General features: G+C 39.5%; 1 protein-coding gene across 1 annotated transcript in view; it reads right to left on the reverse strand.

The window, feature by feature from the left end:
• The window catches only part of LOC104963117 (importin-11-like), a 55,137-nt gene that overhangs the window by 32,717 nt on the left and 12,094 nt on the right, over positions 1-10,326 (reverse strand). The gene's annotated exons all lie outside the window — the stretch shown is intronic.

Below are 10,326 nucleotides of genomic sequence, written 5' to 3' on the forward strand. Positions count from 1 at the left end.
ACACACACACACACACACACACACACACACACACACACACACACACACACACACACACACACACACACTTTGGGCGGCTCCCCCCGCCCTCCCGGAGACAGTTCAAGAACTCAGTCACTTCATAACACCAAAGATGGTTCGCGGTAAAGTCTCTAAAGTGAGGCTCCACTACACTAAAAAAGAAAAAGACAAGGCACAGTGTAATGCCTGTTAATAGCTTGCCACAGGCATAGCTCAGTTGAAATAGAGCACAGCTATTGTGCAATACATTTGTATTGCATGTATATATTTTTTTAAATGTCAGTTAAAGCTTAAAAGAATAAAGATATTTTTGTTTTCTAAACGTTTCACCTCTTTCTTTTACAATTTGGGAATCGAAACGGGGAATCGATAAGAACCGGAAACGATACATTTCAAACGATACCCATCGCTACTCCTCTGCCTCTTCTCTTCTCAGGACCGGTTCTGCCCTGGTTGAAACTGTAATCAGTGGTGTCTGAGTCAAAACATTGGCTATATGCCATCTAGATTGAAGATGGATAAAGTCACTGGCTAATGGCATTTAGCCGGGTTAGAGGGGCCAACTTTGAATAATGCGTTTACACAAATCAGCGAGCTAGTACTGCCCATTCTCCCTTGAACAATGAGTGTGGTGTTCAGGCATTTGTTTTATGAATGCATGGTTGCAAAGCAGCCTTGTGCTGCATGTCCCAAATGTAAGGCACTGCGTGTTAGGTGATTTTGAAACAGTTGTTTTGGGCAGGCAAGAAGTATCCCTCTGCATCGGCTCTCGTACCCGAAGAGGGAGAATAAAGGATAGTGGGATGACACTTTTGATGATTTATTTTCCAAAATCCACAGGGAGCCAGAAAACACAGTCTGCGCCACCAGACAGAAGATAATAAACAAAGAGGATTGGTTCTTTGAGATGGGTAACAACCATAGGTAACAACACCGTGTGCATTTGTCTGTCTTTTCTCATGTGCGTATGTCACGGAGGTGATCTCTGGGCCCATAGATCTCGGCCTCCGTTACGGGTTGTATAGCTTCATTGTTGTTGATTGTGTTCACCTGGTGCCCTGTGTTGTCTCCTCCCCCCCACCTGTGTCTTATTGGCCTGATTAGTGTGTTAGTGTATTTAGGCTCTGTTTTCCCTGTCAGTGGACAGGTAGTGTGTGTGAGATCCTTGTGGCTGCTGACTGTGTTCAGGTGGACAGCAATTGAGGCTGTGAATCATGCGCCCATGATTTGAATAAATGCCCACACCGGATTGTATTTGGACGTTCTGCCTCTGCCTCCTTGCTTGGTCAGGCCGCTCAACAGTCAGTCTCACAGTGTACAAGGACAAAGAAGAAAAGAGCTGGCTCCTGTATTTTGCTTGGATAATTGGTTTAATTGATTTCAAAACACTTCTAATTCATCTTTGTCAAAAGCATTTTGAAAATGTAAACGTGATTCTTAAGATAACTAACAATATTATGCAAAATGCCATGTGGACTGAATTTCTGATTATCTTAAAAGCACACGGCAGCACTTAGACAGTCCTGGGTGGAGAAGAGGAGCATGCAAGGAGTACAAATCAACTTCTAAATATAAGAAAGGCAGTTAGATCAGATTTTCTAGAATCTTTTATGGAGGCAGCAACATATGGGATTGTTCCAAAATTATAGCGCAGGTACAGCAGTATCATTGGACAACGGCCATGTGCACACTACAAGAGCAATCTCAATATCCAGGTTCCAAACAACAGCTTGGCAACAAAATACAGAAACTCATCACAGGTTGACATCAATACATTTCTTGTTCTTTTTGGAAAAGACAACTAATTAAATCAATGTATTACGAGTGCTTTTGATACATGGTGCATCGTTCTGTGAAGGACCATTGGCAAATATGTTTATGCAAGTTTAGACTTAAAGAACTAACATTATGTCTGACAATACTGTATAAGCTGATTATTAACCATTTAATGTATCTGTTGAATCGACTAATTCCCAACTTATTCCCAGTTGTCTGTGACAAGGACAAAATATACTCTGCAACTGGTGAGGGTACGTCCAGTAGCATCTATTAGTCTATTATTAGTGTGTGCTGGCAAGGTGGAAGAAATGGATGGAAAGGCAGATGGAAGGGCAGGTTGACAGGGGTATTCATCACGTAGTCCATCAGTCAAAGGTTAGACATGACTAATTTACAGTAAATCTTCTCCTCCTCCATAACATCCCACAGCTGTCAGGGACCCTGCTCATCCGTCTGGGAGACATATAGGGAACTCATGTGGCCCAGATATGAACTTAATTACTTGCAGATTCACAATATCCTTGAACAGGAGGACACAATGCTCCTTTGCTTCCATTCTACAGGCATTTAGGGATCAAGGGTGTTGTAAAAAAGAAGATTAATATTGCAGTGAGGTGCTTTTTTATTTTATTAAGTGTGCGTTTCAATGCCCTCAAGCAGTATGACGATAGTTATCTGTAGTAACCTGATTTATTAAATATGGATAAGTTATTTTAAATTGAATAGTTATTTGGATTATTAATTGAGCATCAGGTCAAAATGGATTATCCTTCATAGAGAATGACTAAGCAGCTGCCTCCATCAAATTGTGTTCGCCTCTAGCTATCGGCAAAACTCTGACATTCGTCTACATGGATGTATGGAAAACTGTTGAAGGCCATTGCATGATTACGCCCATGTGGTGGCGATGTATTGTATTACATAGCAAAATGTAAAAGTGTATCCAAAACGGAAAAAGAGTAGGAAAGAGCTGTTTGTTTTTGGCTGGAAACCATTAGTGGTACATAAACACCATGGTATATATAAATGGCCGTTAGTCCTATAAACTTGCCCTTAAATAGCTCTTGCACTTTCTAAATGAATAGGTGCAAGTGTTTCAACCGGTAATAGATTTGCCACCACAAATACTTTTATAATGGCATATGTTGGTCAACGACTTTCTATTTTACTCCAAATTACATTGCATTGAGCTGACGCCTTTATCCAAAGCGACTTACAATGTGCATTCGACGAAGAAGACACAAACTTGAAGAAAACAGAATCATATAAGTACATCAGGTTTCATAGAGCCAAAACATTTCAAGTGCTACTCAACTAGCTTTAGATAAGCCAGACCTTTATTAGTATATAAGTGCTTTGTTGGTAATTCTATCGCTCGAAGTGGAGTCGAAAGAGTTGTTAGTCTGTGCCGGAAGATGTGTAAGCTTTCTGCTGTCCTGATTTCAATGGGGAGCTCATTCCACCATTTTGGAGCCAGGATAGCAAATGTTCCTGAGTGTCATTGCTGCGACTAAAAAGCCAATTCCCATCCGTTTAGACCGAATAAAATGTAAAAATAAAGTACTGTAGTGTTCAACTTTTCACCATGTTATTGAATATGAACGTTTAAACAGACATCTGTAGAACATGACTGCTCTCGGAGCGAATGTCAGTATACTCACTGGGACCTGAAATCTATCTGCTAATTGTGGTGTTACACCAGGTGAAAGGCTTTGCGAGTCACAATGGGAGCCCTTACAAGATAAACGGAAATAAACATTATTACACTGAAAGTAGTAGAATTGCAAGAATGGGGGCTGTGAACCTGAAAGCCTGTATCATTCAGCTTACCAGCTTACACTTACGGCAGCAATGAATGTTGTTCTTTTTTGCTCACATTGTGTGAACATAACAAACTCAATAATGTCGGAGAATAAAGCCACAACAAATCCATACACAGAGGAAAACACAAGGGAAAACTTAGTTAAGCTACTCAAATAACAGAATCTATTGGCCACCCAACCCAACAAAACTCAAAACCTAAGGTCAAGCCACAAAAGCCAATGTCAAAATACAAAAGTGTTAAAACAGCTTTTTATGCTGACAGTCCAAAAATAGAAAAGGGGGAACACACTCTGTGTCTTTATCTCTCTCTCTGTGTCAAGTTGACAGAAAAAGCTCACTTGCTAGTCAGGGATGTTAATATGAATGATATTAGGGTGTAAGGGTGTCAAAGTGGGAGTGGTTTTTACGTTTGATTGAAAATGACTGTCATTTCTCTGCACGCAGGCACGGTTGCTTATTACGGGTGTTACAGTTTGAGTCACAGAGAAGGGGAAAAGATTGAGATTGAATCTATACGTGCCAAAGTAATAAGCACTCAAGTATGACTGCATGTATAGTCAGTATTCTGAAAAAGTTACTGACAAGGATTTTGGTAATGTCATTTCATAAATAACTAAATAATCTTACTGGCAGCCTCAGGCTCAGCCAGGAGGTATAAGTCAAAAAATGTGTTTTGCTGACATGGTTATAATATTTAAACTGGTGCTGCTTTTCATTGAGAGATAAAGTCAGATGATGTACGGCTCAAACTTGCAAAAGTGAAACCTAGAATCACATTTTCAAAGACTAACAGGGAGAAAAAACACATAACACACGAGAAAAAAACACATACAGAGTAGTATGTTTCAAAATTGAAATTAATCCTGAGGAGGGTAATGACCACCACGTGAAGCAGGATTTCCTGATTTTCAGTCATTCATATTAGTAACTGATACAAACATTTTCCTGAGACTACAATTTTTGCTCATTTGGGTTACAAGGCTAATTCCAGCTCGGAACTCATTACCTTGACCCTTAAATTGCATCAACTGGTCAGAGACTATTTGAATCAGTCATGTATGGAGTTCTACCCTTGAGGACAGGAGGCAGGACACCTGGACATTAACCAGCATGTCAACATAGAAACTCCACAGACTGTGGATGTACTTTTAGTGCACCTGGTTCCACATCAAACAGGGAGAAAATAAGTTCCTCTCATTGTCTGTCGAGTTTTCTCAAGTAGAAGTCCACAGGCTCAACAACAGATGCTCTTATTCATTCAATTTGTGTCTTTTTTGCCGTGTGGCTGCAGGGAGGAATTAACAGTCACACTGTGATGCCAGATGCAGTACAGGCTATATTCATTCGTTTGCATGTCCTAACTTGTAAAAAATTTTTAAAACATACTTGCTCTCTTTTCTAACCCTATAACACCGGGCTTCTATTAATGCTCAGCTAAAATAGTGTTCATTACCGCTCTTTGCTGGGGGAATGAAAAAAAACATAATTTCGTCAAACGTGCTAATATTGCCCGAGATAAGTGAGCAATTATAGCACAAGACTATCTCAAAATGTCCCCGCAATTGATTCAGATTGATGGGAACAAAATCTAAATGATGACCTGCTAAATGGAAACAGCATGGTAACTGACAGTTTATCTGTATTGTTTTTTTAATAAATGGTACATCTCAATGGTGTCTAGCATATTGTTGTGAATGTTAGGTATCTTGCTTTTCTCTGATGTAAATCAAGGTACCGGTACATATAAGCAGGCCAATGCTCAGAGGGCCAAGGAAGGCAGGCAGTGCAGCATGATATGGGAATACGCTGGTAACTGCAACAAAAGTGTTTCAGCCAGAAAAAACGCTTTGAATGTGCCATATGCCATCATGCCAAAATCATTATTGTCCTTCTGCTTCTCGTGAGGTTTTGCCAAGTCGGGGAAACATGTTAGCCATCTAGCCATGTTGACTGGCAATACTGTAAGACCTAGATTAAATGTATACATTTGAAGTAGTTCTGAAAGAGTTTAAATATACATATTATTTACCCTTGGATAACTATCTTTCAGGGCTAAAAGAACACATCTCTTTTTGGTTTGTTGCACTAATCAACATAAAGGTTTGTTCCTCGCTTTGATAGGAGTTGTGGGCACATTTGGAAAATATAAAATGAGGTTGAGAGTTAATATAGATATTTGTTTTCATAGAAGTGAATATACTTAGTATGGACATGCATTCACATCCCTTACTTATATTATCATACAGGGGATGTGGCCGTGAGTGTAAACACAAAGCATATGCTTACCGGCAGTGATAAACAAAGTTAATTCAAATAAAAATGGATCCATCATACATGCTTACATATCGCAAGTTGTTTGTAACATCAGCACTTCAGCAGCATCCAACAGCTGTCAATCAAACACATATACACCCCTCCAGCCAGCAGAAAAGAGGAGTATTGTAATAATCGCTGTGATGGAAGGAAGGATAATGTGAAGACTGCACACCACAGGCATTTCTCTTAATGTGGGCACAAAAGATTTGTACAAAGGTGAGATAAGTCCGCTGGCACAGGCCATTTCAAGTATTCACTGGTCTAAAATATGGCACTTAATGTCCCCACAAATCCCCTATGTCAATCCACCGGAACACCCTTGGAATGAACTTGAAAGCAGCAGTGGTACAGAGGAACATCAACCTATAAACCTTAAGCAGTCGTGCAAAAAAGCTAATGTCCGCATGGTCAGCTTTGATTCCGAGAGACTGTAGGTCCGCGTTGGGTCCCTGCTACAAAGTCTGACAGCTCTTTCAATCATGGGCCACCAGTATGAAATAGGGATTTGTAACGTTCTGGTTGCCTAGTGAATATATTGCATACAAAGTTCATTTCTCCAGCATATTGAATGCAATTGCAATGCCTACAGTTGATTTGTATGTATTTGGATTGCAGCTAGGGGGAACATGGGTTAAAATAGAAGTTATTTGAAAGGGAAAAGGAGGTGGGCTGGATGGGAGGTCACTTACATATAGTTTTGTGGCTTGAGTTTTGAAAGATCAATAACATTAACACTAAAAGCCATATTGATGGTCTCCTACAGTTTCTTCTTTGTGTTATTGTGTTCCCTTTCTGAACATTGATCGAGCATGTGTGAGTTCGATTTGATGGCGTCATATATTTGTCCAGCAGGGTTTGTTTTCTTCTCATATGCCTGAGGAAGTATTTCCTTGTGAATATTGCACTCCGCTGGAGACTGACAATGACATATCGAATTGTGACAGCATGTTAACCGGGATGACACTGACAGCGTGAAGACAAGCAGGCTTAGGCAAAGGAGCATGCAACCAGTTATGCAACCATATGAATGCCAACACACTCATACACACACACATATATACACATGCCTGCAGGAACAAAAGGTAATTGTGATTGCTACATAAGAACAAAATGACACTAATTGAGAGACATCATCAGTAATGCAGAATAATAAATATGCTTAATTGACTTGCTTGCATAAGCCTCTTCAAATTACTGTGGGAAAATCTGAGTCTGATAGAAATTAGGTCTGATTCAGCACCCCAGCACATGGCAATCAATAGGAGTGAAAAGTGTACTGTTATTCATATAACTAACCTTGGCTTCACTAACTAAAAACAGTCCTAGGCAATATGTTGTCATCCAAGGACCTCTCTCTTGTTTTAAAAAGACAATATTCGGCAGCTTAATGGTAGGAATATCTCATATCAGCCATTGTATCCGCCCAGACAAATCTCCAGTGTTTATATTATTGTTTTTTCATAAATTGCACTACAGGAATGCCCTGGTGCTTTTGTTTTGTCTCGAGCATAAATGGACTACAACAGTTTTAATGCAACCCTGTGTCGCAGAATGACCGTGAATTCAGTTTGAATCTTTGTTAGGAATTTCACTGAGGACACCAAAAACGAAATAATTTAATAGTTTTGGTCCTTGATTATGATTGTCGGAGCCGCGTTCAACTACTCTACAAACACACAGCTAGGACCACATTGTTTAAGATAAAAATGATTTACCTAATTGAATAAAGTACGGTAACCCATGGACAATATCTCCCATAAAATACAACAGTATTATTAATACAAATTAAACATTTCATTTATATAGCGCTTTTCTGAGTACTCCGAGACACATTACGTACAAGCATACAAACAAATACATAAAGAAATGGAAAGGAATGCAGGCAGGCAGTGATATGCATTATTAAAGGAAAATTTAAACCTGGGTTTAAAGGTAGTAAGTGAAGTAAAAAAATAAACATATGGTGAATTAATATGAGAAGGAGCTAAATGAGCCAGCAGGGATCCCCAGTTTGAGCAGTCAGGTAACCCACTGTGTTCTGTCTTTTTGTTGGAGAAATAACATTACCTGTTGATGGAGCCACACCGGCCTTTTATCTCCACCCAAATGTATAATTTATGCCTGGAGCTAGAATGTTGTATTTGGTGACATCCTGTATATTGCTAAAATAAAATAATGTAATAAAAATTTGCAAATATTTGAGTATGTTCTATAAGGGCCAACAATGAAAGGCAACAACGAAGCAATGTAAGAGCATTATAGATAGATAAAAGGGCATATCAAACCTTACAAAGACACAGGGCCACAGAACCTCAGCACACAGCTCACAATGTTGAACATTTTATTTATCAGCAACAAATATTAGTGCAGCGTTATGGAAAGTATCAAAGTGCTTTGTATTTGCAGCTGAAGCATGCATTAATGACATGTCACTAAAGAGAGTTGCTTCAAAAAGCATTCATCTACAGTGCAGGATAAAACATGTTACTATGGAACAAACAATGTTCCCTTACATTAACAAGCAGAGGAATTTATTCAAAAGGATAAAAAAACAATGGGGTTCATAACTCTTCCTTGAGCAGCTGAAGAGAAAATGTCAAGAAAAAGGATCTTGAATCTGGGCCAAAAGGGTGTTTTATCTGGTCCCCATTATTATTGTATGCATTGGTATGTTTGAGTGCACAAGAAACAGAAAAAGGTGGCGTTAGGGGCCGTATGTTCATTTGTATGTAATCACTGCGTCACCACGAGCAGTCATTCCGGAAACATACAAAAAGTTGAGGTAAAAGAAAAACTTTAAATATCAAAAAGAAAATCATGAAAGTGGAGGTGAACTAAGTGCGAAAAAGACCAAAGCAATAAGGTCCCAGGAGATACAAAGTTAGGGGGTTATTAGCACCTGCACCGTGTCACACAGAAACACTCTGACGTCAGCAGCAACCTGAGCCAACCTTTAGAGTGCTGCAGGCTCTAGGTTTCCATCGGCCTGGGGTCTGTGTGAGCAGGGCACTTCTTTGTTCTTCATATCTCTTTGTTCTTCACATCTCCCTCTCTCCCCTGACTTCTAAAATTAGCTCACTATTCATTGTTTCCGTGTCGTCTTTGTATCCATGATGTGATTTGTGGAGTTTGTATTGCTGATTTTCAAGTTTACCCAGCCTGTTATGGTGCTAATGCTGATGTTACGCACGTTTGATAGCAGCTTAAGTGTGAATCACTCACGACAAATGTGTGAATACAAGCAGCAGTTGTTGATGTGACCATTACAGATATTGACTCTAGGCCTCAGTTGGCTAATTATTATCCGTTTGGCATGTATTGACTGCTTTCGACAGTTATCAATAGCTGGGCCGAGGTTAATAGTCTATTAGCTTGAATTACCCTGAAAAGTATATGCAATCCGACACACCACTTATGTCTGAGAGTGAGCTCATGTTCTGTTAAAAAAAATCAGCTTAGAAAAGGACTGCTAGCTAGCTTAAGTTTCACTAATATTAGACCATAACATTAGTAAGGCAAAATGTAATGAACTCCAAAAGTCTTTATTTTAAAATACAACAAGGCTACAGGAAATTATAGAACACCCATATAGTACAACGCAATTGTGTTTTACCCTTTTTTAACACAGGGTATAACGATCCATCAATCAGGATCGCATATCAATTTCATGATGAATGACCCATGATATGGATGGGAAATAATAACATAGATACATAACGCTGTTAGTGAGCAGTGCTAGCAGCTTGAATGTGCCTGTTGTGTGGTCTATAGAGAGGCTGAGAGTGTATGGTGGTGATTTAATGCTACAACTCCTCCAGACCCAGGACAAGCTTCCATGTTCTGCTTGTCCCCTGCGTATTACAGCTAAAGGGTGTTAGCGTGAAAGTTAGCAATAACAACAGCCCAAGCTCACTTAATGTGGGCGGGCTTTTAAGGTGACCAGCTTTGATCGTTTGAGTGGAAAGACATCCTCAGCTTTGACCTGCCACCAGACCTTCAACAGCAGCTCCTTCTATTCTTTAATTCTTAGTTTTTTTTTTTTTTCTGTGTTTTGTGAGTGAATATCATTGTTACTGACTGTGTGAAATTACCATATGATATTGTCTAATATTGATCGCAGATCTTCAATTGAATCCAATTAAATTGTATTCTGGAAGGTTTGCTTTGATATCAGAAAATATCGTGATTCTCGCTCCTACCCTGGGGTTTCTTTCTTCCTAGAGTAGGACACATTCTTGTCCCTAATGAAACAATTACCGTAATTTTCGGACTATAAGCCGCGCCTTTTTTCCCATTTTTCGACGCTGCGGCTTATATAACGGTGCGGCTAATCTATGGATTTTTACAGCTAACGGCCACTAGGGGACCTCCTAAATCTATGGATTT

Source organism: Notothenia coriiceps, unplaced genomic scaffold (genome assembly GCF_000735185.1).
Source record: "Notothenia coriiceps isolate Sejong01 unplaced genomic scaffold, NC01 NC01_scaffold00035621, whole genome shotgun sequence".
NCBI lineage: Eukaryota > Metazoa > Chordata > Actinopteri > Perciformes > Nototheniidae > Notothenia > Notothenia coriiceps.